Source organism: Ammodytes marinus (genome assembly GCF_949987685.1).
Source record: "Ammodytes marinus genome assembly, chromosome: 8".
Taxonomy (NCBI): domain Eukaryota; kingdom Metazoa; phylum Chordata; class Actinopteri; order Uranoscopiformes; family Ammodytidae; genus Ammodytes; species Ammodytes marinus.
In genome coordinates, this window is record NC_137212.1 from 7,257,325 (window position 1) to 7,269,811 (window position 12,487).

A 12,487-nucleotide genomic window follows, 5' to 3' on the forward strand; every position below is an offset into this window, starting at 1 on the left:
TGTGTCCATAAACACAGCGTGTCAGAGAACTATGTTAGTTATGCTTTGATCAGTGTTTAAAGCAGAACTGAAGAAATGCTTTTTAATGTGTTCAGCATAGGTGTTGTCTGGTCTCGCCTCAGAAGGTATAGCACCGGCTAGTTAAAATACTTGTGTGTGTTTATGTTTGATATGTAGCAACGTATTTGTGTTTGTGTGCATTTTTCCAAGTGAACAGAGGGATGAAAGGTTGTTAGGGATCCGTGAATCTGATAAATGAAAGTTGCAAGGTTGAGTGTGTGTGTGTGTGTGTGTGTGTGTGTGTGTATGTATAAAAGCAGAGTTTGTTAATGACCGTGTCTGTTACAGATGCCTGTGGTGTATTGTACAGAAGTGTCAATTTAGACCCCAATTATAATCAATCTTTTTGCTCCTCAATTTGTGTGTATACAAAAGGCATTCATTCTCTCTATCTTTCACCCCCACACACAGTCACACACACACACACACACAAATGATGCAGAGGTGACCTTGAAAAGTGTCTAGTGTGTATGTGTGTGGGCGTGTAAATGTATCCCTAGCATTTCCAGCTGAATCAGTAATGAGCATTTCATTACTTCAGCATCAGTTCCCCTGGGAGGAAACACACACACACACACACACACACACACACACACACACACACACGCACACACACACACAAACACACACGAGCCGGAAGAGCACGGTGAAAGGTGGCTGTTGATTATACCCTCAGCAAGTATTTCAGAATCAAATTATGAGAAGATGGCAAAATATAAAAAAGGCTGATGGGGAGAGAAGGAGTTATAGGACAGTGGGCGGTTAACTGTGAACATGATAGTAAATAAATGGCGGTAGCACATCTCAGCCCCAAAGTAAATTGTTATTTTCTGAATACAAAATACATGTTTTATATCATATCTATGGACACACAAAATCCTACATGTGTCCTCTGTGGATAATTTGTCACAAGGAAAGAAATAAATATTTAGAAGGTTAGCAGCTTGAGCTACCAATTCTACATAATAATTTATTTTAAAAGGAGGACTCGGAACCACAGAAGTGTAATTACTAGAAAAACCTCAGAAGAATTCAATTATTCTGCTTGGTCAATTAGACAAAATACTTAAGAAAATGTCAAAAAATTAAAAAACTTGCATGAAACGTTATGAGCAAGAGATAGCAACCAACCGTTTGTCCCACGAAATGTTGTGTTTCTATCACCCTGATTCTTGTAATACAGTGGTCACTAGTATGACAAAAACTACAACAAAACATTTGGACTGGCCAAATCATTTGCTGTGGGTGACATTTTATTATGTTTCTTCAAGTATCTCTGCATCATTTTTTACTTCAGGATGATAGAAAAAGCAGACAGGCGGGGGATGCATTATTTCTGATAAAAGATCGACCAATACTCTGTTGCTCACCTGAACAATGAAAGTACAGTTTTGATCGACCTCACTGCTGTAGCCTATTGACTTTTAAAATGTAATTAAACCTGCAGAAGGTTTTATGAATGTTACTGAAAGGTCCGTTTAATCAGTTGATAATCGAGTGATACAAGCTGCAAATCTAACACATTTGTATTACAGGTGCTCTGAGGAACTTTCATTTCGTGTTAATTCTAGCGCCCCCTTTGGACGAAAGCAGATGTGTTTTCACTACGCCAGCTGTTGTTCCCGGGTGAACGTACCCGGACAAAGGCAATAAGAAAAACTGTATAAAAAGAGAATTCTTTCCACTGATGGTCTCGTTTGCTGTTACATGTCATTTATCAGAGGAGCAATGAGACTGTTTTTAGAAATATGTAAAAGTTCCTCATTGCACTTTTAAATTCTTGAGTATTTATTGAATGATTGCAGACAACAGCCCGGTCTTATGATCTTGTTTGCTTTTCCATCAGCTGCTTCACCGTCATAAATTAACTCTGTGCGGTAACAGAGTCTAAAAAGTAATATCCATATAATGTGGCTATGGTGCTTGTGTTAAAATGACTACAACACAACACCGGTTAGTGCTTTTGACTAGCGCTGAAGCATCTTTCCAAGGTCACTCACCGAGGATAAGCATAGCCTCCAGTGCAATCATAGAACCGCGTAGCTAGAAAATAAATGAGCTGAAGACTGCAGCGTGAATGCAGCCGGGGACTGACTATGTGATTGGAAGGGGATGAAAGGGATTGAACATAGAGGAGTGATTGGTTGAAGGTTGTACATCAGCGCAGGCCATTGGGAGGGTGCGTGGGTGTGTGTGTGTATGTGTGTGTGTGTAGGTGTGTGTGTGTGTGTGTGTGTGCGTGGGTTGTCTTCTGTTTGTGTGTGTGTGTGTGTGTGTGTGTGTGTGTGTGTGTGTGTGTGTGCGTGGGTTATCTACTGTGTGTGTGGCTAGTCTGAGCTCATTTACATATATGAGGAATAAAGCTGGAGGTGTAGTTAGGGAAAAAGCCAGACAAAGCAAGGGCAACAAGCTTCTTTCAAAAGGTCAACAAGTATGGTAAATAACAACAGCACTGCAGAGGGTGTGTCTGTGTGTGTGTGTATGTGTGTGTGTGTGTGTGTGTTTGGGGAGGGGTTGGGGGGGAGTAGTAAACAGGTGATGTCTAATCAGATTTGCATAAACAGACTCGCTCAGGTGTAGAGAGACAATTAGGGGGAAAGACAGGCGTGCACAAAATGGGCGAACAGACAAGTTGATGGACAGGCATGGATGGACATGACAGCCCATATAAGAGATGCTTGATGGAGGTTATGGGTGTGTTGATAGCTTTCGAATGCATGCAGGGACTTAACAATGCAAGAAGTTATTCTGTAGGTATTATAGCGATGTGCAGGATTTCATGTAGAGTTCAATTATTTTATCTCGCTCAGGGTGCGCTGAAAAAAAACAGAGAGGATTAAGTCTCTTTGAATGAGAGAGACAGAGAGAGCAAAGTGAATGTGTAATTCTTTAATGAGCAGAATCCCCTACCCCGAGGATCTATCATTTTAACGCTGCCGCTTATTAACCACTGCCACATGCTGAACACACACACACACACGCGCACATGCACACGCACGCACGTGAGCACCATCGCTTATGACTTTCCCTTTTCTCTGCATCCACCGTTACTCCCTTGATCCTGATCATCTTCTTCTCACCTCTTGATTACCTTGTGTGTTGTGTGTGTGTGTGTGTGTGTGTGTGTGTGTGTGACTGTGTTCCTGTTTATGTACCAGTTGTAGTCAATATAATCCAATCTGTGAGACTCGTGCATCAAAACAAAATGAAACCAAAGAACTGAGGACAAACTGACAACGGGATCTATCAAAAGAGGGAAAACAGCCAGATTATAAATTACACATACATCTCAATGGTCGTACAAATGTAATTTATAATACGTTACAACATTTTTATTTTGCCAAACACTATTTTCCAGGGAACTTAATTGCTGCCTGGATGACCTTCACTGACAATCCATGAAATGTGACCTGCATACCAGAGAGCAGTTTGATGAAGATGTTGGCAGTTTTACATTTTCATATTATTGATAACAAATCTCTTGAAATTGGCCAAAACTAAAAAGAACTACTGCTTTGGCGGTACCATGCCAGGCATACGACCACGACCTTGCTAACCATTGTTGTTGTTCTGCTGTATGTCTATTAATGTTGAAGTGTGTCTAGAGCAACACAAAACAGACTGAAACGGTTTGCATGTGCTTAACAAAACCTAAAAAAGGCAATGTAAGAACTCCTAAGACGCTATAATATGGTACAAGGTTACTGCGACCTCACAATATATGTCAGGTCGCAGTAACCTTTGACCTCTGAAGTCTAATCAGCAACAACAACGATGGTGTCAAAACATCGGTATGACGCAGATGCACAGAAAAGACAAAACAATTGTGACGGCCGTTACTAATTTATTTGGGGAGATAATGTTTCAATCAGCGTTTGTCGCATAAGCCTTTCACAATTGAAGAGAAAATCAGATGAGATCAAACATACAAACGTTGCGTCGAAAATTGATGAAATTCAATCAAATTTGACTGTTTCTATGAGGCATTTTTCGTTCGATAAATCTTAATTTGCGTATAATCAAACAAAGCATTGTTGTCTCTGGTCTTTTAATAGGATTTTCCGACAACAAGACATAACACAAAATACAGCATATCCACACGTGCACGAGGGAAAGACAGTGGTATTGGTGAGATGTTGAAAAGGGAACCTGTCTAGTTTCGTGGTTCGTTATCAGCCCTGACCTTTTCAGGCTTTAAGGAAGACCGAGACCACTGTGCTTTAGCTGCCAGGAGCCGATAATATATGGAAAACAAATACAATGTATTGCTGAATATTTTGCTAATACAGTCAATATGAACAGATCTATTCCATACACAGTAAGCATTTCTCTCTTATGTTAGTAAAAACAAATTGGACAGCATTACATTTCCTATAATGTATGACTCTCCTTTGTTATAAGTATCATTCTCAGACAATGGTTGCTTTGTTGTAGCTACTACAGACTATTGAATATAATGATTCAGTCCATGATAAAGCTGCTGTAACAGTAGCACTCCGACTGCATTGGTAGCATGTTGCACACTCTAATGTTCTCCAGTGCATGCGTGTAGTGTACCAAGGAAGCAGTTTGTATTTTATAGCTCTGATCAATCAGTTCCAAGGGCTCTCTCAGGGAACTTTAACGGTCACGGGTTCAGATTAGGGAGCCTCGGCAGACTTTTTTATCGTTCTCCCTGGCTCCCTTTAGACGGACTCTTACCAATGCAGATCAAACTGTCCTCGGGCAGTGTGTGTGTGTGTGTGTGTGTGTGTGTGTGTGTGTGTGTGTGTGTGTGAGAGAAGGGGGGGGGGGGGGGTTACACCGGCCTTCCCCTTTAAGATGAAATAGATTCTTAAGGCTTTGTGAATCTGGCCCCAGGGAAGTGGGGGAGAGGCTGATATGTCAGAGAGGGAAGATACATGGATGCTGGACAATAAATAGAAAATGGTTTCGCAATGTACAATATCCTGTTGTTTGTCTGTTATTAGAGAATACTGACAGCGGTTTAACTGCAAATTAAAGCTATACTTAACAACATTCAAAGGTATCGTAACACAGAGAAATGTGATGAGAAATGAGAAATACACAAAAAAATACGTCATGTTAATTGGACAAGAGAGATGTTGGCAAAACAAATCAGCCACGCCTCCTCTCTTTCTTTCTCTTTCTTCATTGTCATCAAATAAGGCCCCACGGGAGGACGGACCACCTGGTAGCCATGGTTACAGGGATTGAGTGCCCCCTTGAAAGTACAAATTCACACGTTCGCTTAAACACACCACACACACAGGCACGCACACACACAAACACACACACACACGCAGGCACGCACACACACACACACACACACACACACACACACACACACACACACACACACACACACACACACACACACACACCAATAGAACCACCAATATATTACCAAGTATGTATAAATTAATGATGAACCTGAATAATGTTTTTATTTGCATTTTTTGTTTAGGACCACATGAATCTGTAAGACATTAAGTCACAGTGGGGATTTTTTTGTAAACTGCTCCAGACATGTGATAAATAAACGGAAGGTATTTTTTAAGGGCAAAGGGATGGGTGCTTTCCAGACCATACAGTGACAGACATTAGTGGTTGGAATGTGAGTCATGGTTACCTGGAAGTTGCAGTTTATAACCCACCCCCGGCTGCAACCACCACTACCGCCACATCACATCACTGAATAAAACAGCAATACAGTGACACAGCAAGAGAGGAGGAGTGGAGAGAAGAGAGGAGAGGAGAAGCTGCGATTACATTTACATTATTGACATTGTAGGACCCTGAATGTGTCGGGGGAGACGGAGAGATCGGAGAAAGGGCAGTTGCGGAAGGAGATTGTGTCGGTTGGAAAGGATGGGAAATCAATCTCTAGTCTAATCTTTGTGAAATGAATGGCAAAGGGAGAGGCTGAGAAATTACTAAATGAAGAAAGAAAACTCTTCAGAATAATAATAATAATAATAATAATAATAATAATAATAATAATAATAATAATAATAATAATAATAATAATAATAATAATAATAATAATAACAGCAGACTGTTGTTTATGGGAATATGTGACATGCATTTGTGTGATTATAATACCATTACATTAAAACTTCTAATTAAGTTGAAGTGGCTATAAGGAACTTTTTGTGTTCATCATAGCGGCCTCTTTGGTCAAATGCGGTAGTGTTTTATTTTTACAACGCCAGCTGTGTTGTGGTCACAGCAGCCCGCTGTGTTTTCCTCGTCTGTATCTGCCACTCCCCCTGTCTGTCTCACTTCACACCTGGTCCTCATCTGCAATCACGCTCACCTGGTCTTCACCTCCAATCAACTCCCCTTCATAACCCGTGGATTCCTTGCTGTTGGCGCCGGATCGTCCTATGCGCTACCGTGGTAACTATAACGTACCTGGCTCCAGTTTTCTGTTCCCTCGCTCTCGCTTACTCGTCTCTGGTTTCTTGTTGCCTGTAGCTGTTGACCACAACCTAACTTTTTTGTTTTCCTCTGCCTGCAGTATCCGGACCACTCTCTCCAGCTTCCCGGCTTTGGTCTCCCCCTGGCTCCCTCACCCACTACCTGCTTCCCCTCACCATATATATAATAAACCTTTTTTATATAAATCCTACTTCGTCTCTGTCTGCTCTTGGGTCCAGCATCGTACCATAACAGAACGATCCGGCCAAGATGGACCCAGCGGACATCGGAAACATTCGTGGAGCTCTCGCCGCCCAAGGCACTCAGGTGGCGGAGCACAGCCAAGCTCTCCGGGACGCTATGGAGGCTTTTAAGAATCTCGCTACCCGAGTCACACAGATGGGTGACCAATTGGACTTACTGGTACCTCCCACCACAGCGCCTCCACTACCAGCGGCACCCCCGCCTGCTCTCACTTCCCCGTTACACCTGCCACGAGCTCGTGAGCCATTTATTCCTGCGCCAGAGCGCTATGCTGGGGACATGGGTACGTGCAGAGACTTTTTGATTCAGTGTTTCCTAGTTTTCAGTCAGCAGCCTCTCACCTATCCCACAGAAAAGGCTAAGATCGCTTACATTATGGGGTCACTTAAGGGTAATGCACTAGCGTGGGCTTCAGCATTATGGGACAGTGATTCCCCAGCTAATGACAATTTTGACCTTTTTGTAGCAGAGATGAGGAAAGTGTTTGACCATCCAGTAGAGGGAGGGGACGCCGCCAAGCGGCTTATTTCTTTACGTCAGGGCTCCCGCAGTGTAGCTGAGTTCTCCGTTGAGTTCAGGACCTATGCAGCCAGGTCAGGCTGGAACGACAAGTCACTACGTGGGCTTTTTCTTTCCGGTCTCAGTGAGACAATCAAGGATGAGCTGGCTACTAGGGAGGAAGCTGACACTCTCGATGAAATAATTTCCCTCTCTATCCGGCTGGATAATCGCCTACGCGAGCGGCGTAGGGAGAAGGCGGGCAGCTCCGTGCCTCCGGTTTTCGCTGCTTCCTGTTCCCCACTCTTCCCTAAGACTGCCCTCTCTGCCCCCGTGACGCGGGCTGTCACTGAAGAGGAGCCCATGCAGCTGGGTCGCACACGTCTCACCCAGGCAGAGCGGCTTCATCGGATTAAGACCGGAGTGTGTCTGTACTGTGCGCTGCCCGGGCATCTCATCTCCACCTGTCCGTCACTGCCAAAAGACAGGGCTCGGCAGTGAGGCTCGGGGCCCTGCTGAGCCACGCCCCCTCCGTCCCCGATTCTCACTGTTCTCGCTCACTGCTGGATGCCACTCTCCTGTCCCTCGGGCATTCCTTTCCTGTGTCAGCCCTGGTGGATTCTGGAGCGGATGAGAACTTCATTGATGCGGGCTTCGCGTCTCAGGTTGGCATTAAATTGGAACAATTACCCTCTCCCTTAAATGCTAACGCCTTAGACGGCCGTCACCTGGCCCTTATTACCCACCGTACTAAGCCCCTTGAATTAATTGTTTCTGGCAATCACCACGAGATACTTCAGTTTCATGTCATCCTGTCTCCCCTCACTCCCCTGGTGCTGGGGTACCCCTGGCTCAAGCTTCACAATCCCCAATTTGACTGGTCTTCTGGCAAGGTGGTGAGTTGGAGCACGTTTTGTCATTCCACCTGCTTACAGTCTGCCCTGTCTCCGGCAGTGGGAGATGTTCTCTTGCCCAAGGAACCTCCCGACCTCTCCTTGGTTCCCCAAATTTATCATGACCTGGGAGAGGTATTTAGTAAGTGTCGTGCGCTCACCCTGCCTCCTCATCGCCCCTATGACTGTGCCATTGATCTCCTCCCCGGCGCCCCTTTGCCCAGTAGTCGCCTTTATAACTTGTCCCGTCCTGAGAGGGAGGCCATGGAGAAGTACATTAAGGATTCTCTTTCGGCTGGCCTCATGAGACCCTCCTCTTCTCCTGTTGGTGCAGGTTTCTTTTTTGTGGCCAAAAAGGACAAGTCACTTCGCCCATGCATTGATTTCAGGGGTCTCAATAACATTACTGTGAAGAACAAGTATGCGTTGCCCCTCATCAGTTCCGCATTCGAGCCACTGCAGGGCGCCACAGTCTTCTCCAAATTGGACCTACGTAATGCCTATCATCTGGTGCGCATCCGTGAAGGCGATGAGTGGAAGACGGCCTTTAACACCCCCCTCGGCCATTTTGAGTATCTCGTCATGCCTTTCGGCCTAACTAATGCCCCTGCTGTGTTCCAGAACCTGGTTAACGACGTCCTCCGGGACTTTCTCAACCGCTCAGTTTTTGTCTATTTAGACGACATCCTGATTTTTTCCCGCAATCAGAAGGAACACGTCCAGCATGTCCGGCAAGTTCTTCAACGGCTGTTGGAGAACAAGCTATATGTGAAGGCCGAGAAGTGTGAGTTCAGTGTCACCTCTGTATCCTTCCTGGGGTTCATCATTGAGAGCGGGCAAGTGAGGACCTGCCCCGAGAAGGTCATTGCAGTGACTGACTGGCCCATCCCCGATTCCCGCAAGAAACTGCAGCAGTTTCTGGGGTTTGCCAATTTTTACCGGAGGTTCATCCGTGACTACAGCAGGGTGGCAGCCCCTCTCACTCATCTCACCTCCCCTGCCCGCCCTTTTGCCTGGACGCCTGAAGCGGAGGCTGCCTTCTCTAGGCTTAAGGAGCTTTTTTCGTCTGCCCCCATTCTCATCCAACCGGATCCCTCCAGGCAGTTCATTGTGGAGGTTGATGCATCTGACACTGGGGTGGGGGCGGTCCTGTCCCAGCGCTCGGCCTCGGATGAGAAGATTCACCCCTGCGCTTTTTTCTCTCGCCGGCTGGTTCCTGCTGAGCGGAATTATGATGTGGGTAACAGAGAGCTGCTGGCTGTGAAACTGGCGTTGGAGGAATGGCGGCACTGGCTTGAGGGGTCAGAACAGCCGTTCGTGGTATGGACTGACCACAAGAATTTGTCTTACATCCAGACAGCCAAGCGATTGAATTCCCGCCAAGCCCGGTGGTCCCTGTTTTTTGGGCGTTTCAATTTCTCCCTCACCTACCGGCCCGGTTCCCGTAACGTCAAACCAGACGCCCTCTCCCGCCAGTTTGGCACTGTGGACACACCGGGTCCCCCTGACACCATCCTCTCTCCTTCCTGTCTCAGGGTGGCTGCGGTTACCTGGGAGATAGAGTCCCTCATCCGGGAGGCCCAAATCACTGAACCAGACCCGGGCAACGGCCCTCCTAACCGCCTCTTTGTCCCCAGTTCGGTGCGCTCCCAGGTTCTGGTGTGGGGTCACACATCGCGTTTTGCCTGTCACCCTGGCGTGGGTCGCACCCTGTCACTCCTTAAGAGGTACTTTTGGTGGCCAGCGATGGACGCTGACACCCGGGCTTTCGTGCTGGCCTGCACGGTTTGTGCTCGGGCCAAGTCCTCCCATCAACCCCCTGCCGGCCTGCTTCGCCCGCTTCCTGTTCCTGGTCAGCCCTGGTCTCATATTGGCCTGGATTTCGTCACTGGTCTTCCCCCCTCTAATGGCCATACTGTCATCCTCACAGTTGTGGATAGGTTCTCTAAGGCTGTTCATTTCATTGCCCTCCCAAAGCTCCCCTCTGCCACCGAGACTGCCCAGCTGCTCGTGCAGCATGTGTTCCGCCTCCACGGGATTCCCACGGACCTCGTCTCCGACCGCGGCCCCCAATTCATCTCCCAGGTGTGGAAAGCCTTCTGCCGTGCGCTGGGGGCCTCTGTCAGCCTGTCATCAGGGTACCAGCCGCAGACTAATGGGCAGGCGGAGAGAGCGAATCAGGATCTTGGAACCGCGCTGCGTTGTGTGGCTGCCCGCAACCCCTCTGCCTGGAGCGACCATCTCTCTTGGATCGAGTATGCCCACAACTCCATGTCCTGTGCAGCCACCGGCATGTCCCCGTTTGAATGTTCCCTGGGGTACCAACCGCCCTTGTTTCCGGCTCAGGAGGACGACATCTCCGTTCCCTCAGTACAGCACCATCTCCGCCGCTGCCGCAGGGTGTGGAAGGGCGCGCGCACCGCTCTGCTGCGCTCCGCTGAGCAGAACCGGCGCACGGCTGATCGCCACCGGGCTCCCGCTCCTGCCTATCGGGTGGGTCAGCAGGTGTGGTTGTCCTCCAAGGACCTTCCCTTACAGACTGGCTCTAAGAAGTTAACCCCTCGTTTTGTGGGGCCCTTCCCTATTGTCTCCGTCATCAACCCCTCTGCGGTCACACTCAAGCTGCCCCCAGCCATGCACGTCCACCCAACCTTCCATGTCTCTCGTCTAAAGCCAGTCTCCACCAGCCCTCTCTCCCCCCCGGCCGTTGCCCCCCCTCCTCCCCGGGTGATTGACAACCACCCAGCATACACCGTCCGGCGGTTGCTGGACATTCGGCGTCGGGGCAGAGGGCATCAGTACCTCGTGGATTGGGAGGGTTACGGTCCGGAGGAAAGGAGCTGGGTTTCGCGGGGTCTCATTCTCGACCCCTCCCTCATCCGGGATTTCCATCTGGCTCATCCAGAGAAGCTTAGGCCGCCTGGAGGCGTCCATTGAGGGGAGGGTACTGTTGTGGTCACAGCAGCCCGCTGTGTTTTCCTCGTCTGTATCTGCCACTCCCCCTGTCTGTCTCACTTCACACCTGGTCCTCATCTGCAATCACGCTCACCTGGTCTTCACCTCCAATCAACTCCCCTTCATAACCCGTGGATTCCTTGCTGTTGGCGCCGGATCGTCCTATGCGCTACCGTGGTAACTATAACGTACCTGGCTCCAGTTTTCTGTTCCCTCGCTCTCGCTTACTCGTCTCTGGTTTCTTGTTGCCTGTAGCTGTTGACCACAACCTAACTTTTTTGTTTTCCTCTGCCTGCAGTATCCGGACCACTCTCTCCAGCTTCCCGGCTTTGGTCTCCCCCTGGCTCCCTCACCCACTACCTGCTTCCCCTCACCATATATATAATAAACCTTTTTTATATAAATCCTACTTCGTCTCTGTCTGCTCTTGGGTCCAGCATCGTACCATAACAAGCTGTTGTTGCTGGGTGAGCATACCCGGACAAAGACATTAAGAACAGATAAAGTTTTTCTCACTGATGGTCTCGTTTGCTGATACATGTTATGTATGAACATCAGAGGAAAAATATTTAAAAGATCCTCATAGCTACTTTAAGCGTGAGGTGGTGAGGTGTATCTAATAATGCAGAACTCCATAGCAACTTAAGCATGAATTTGCATCACCCTTGAAATGGCAAGAAGACCTTACAGTTGTTTGTCTATAGGCAAGAATCAATGTCTTCTATTGACATACAGAATGGTGAAAAAAACATAATCTTTTGGAAGGTTCTAACCTTCAGCAGAACAATTGATTTTAAAACAATGTACGATAAATAACTATAGAATCAGCTTTTCTGGCAGGACTTCACTGCCTCTGCGAAAAACCTTTTTAGAATGGCACAAGCAGCGCTGACTAAAGCTGTCTGCTTTTAAGCGCTCATATGTCGACTCTAGAAGGCTGCCTTGTTCCTTTGTTTTTGATCTGGGAACAATGTTTGCCAAGTGATTCTGCCATTCTGGGCTCAGATCAACTTGTAAATGGACTTCAATCAAAGAACAATAGACCGGATACTGTCTCAGCATGACTAAAATAAACTTCTCAGTGTTAAGTAGCCCACATGAATAAAACACAGGCATAGGCATTGAGGTGTTTTGAGAAGTTTTTTTTAAAAAAGGGCTTGATTTCAGCTCCTAGCCGGCTCAGGCCTGGCAACCCACCGCCCTCTCATCCACCACTTCTCTCATCCCTTTTCAATAGTCAACAAAAGCCCAAATGTCATGAGAACTAATTACAAGACCGGAAGAATAATTTCCTTTATTTCATATCCACAGCCCAGGGATAGAGAGAGAGAGGGATAGAGAGAGGGAGGGAGAGAGAGAGAGAGAGAGAGAAAAACTTAAGCTCAGTCATATGT

At 47.1% G+C, this 12,487-nt stretch overlaps 1 protein-coding gene across 1 annotated transcript in view; it reads right to left on the reverse strand.

Moving 5' to 3' along the window:
• LOC307253966 (glypican-5-like) overlaps positions 1–12,487 on the reverse strand; it is a gene marked incomplete at both ends in the record, with an annotated part of 50,008 nt that overhangs the window by 4,541 nt on the left and 32,980 nt on the right. The gene's annotated exons all lie outside the window — the stretch shown is intronic.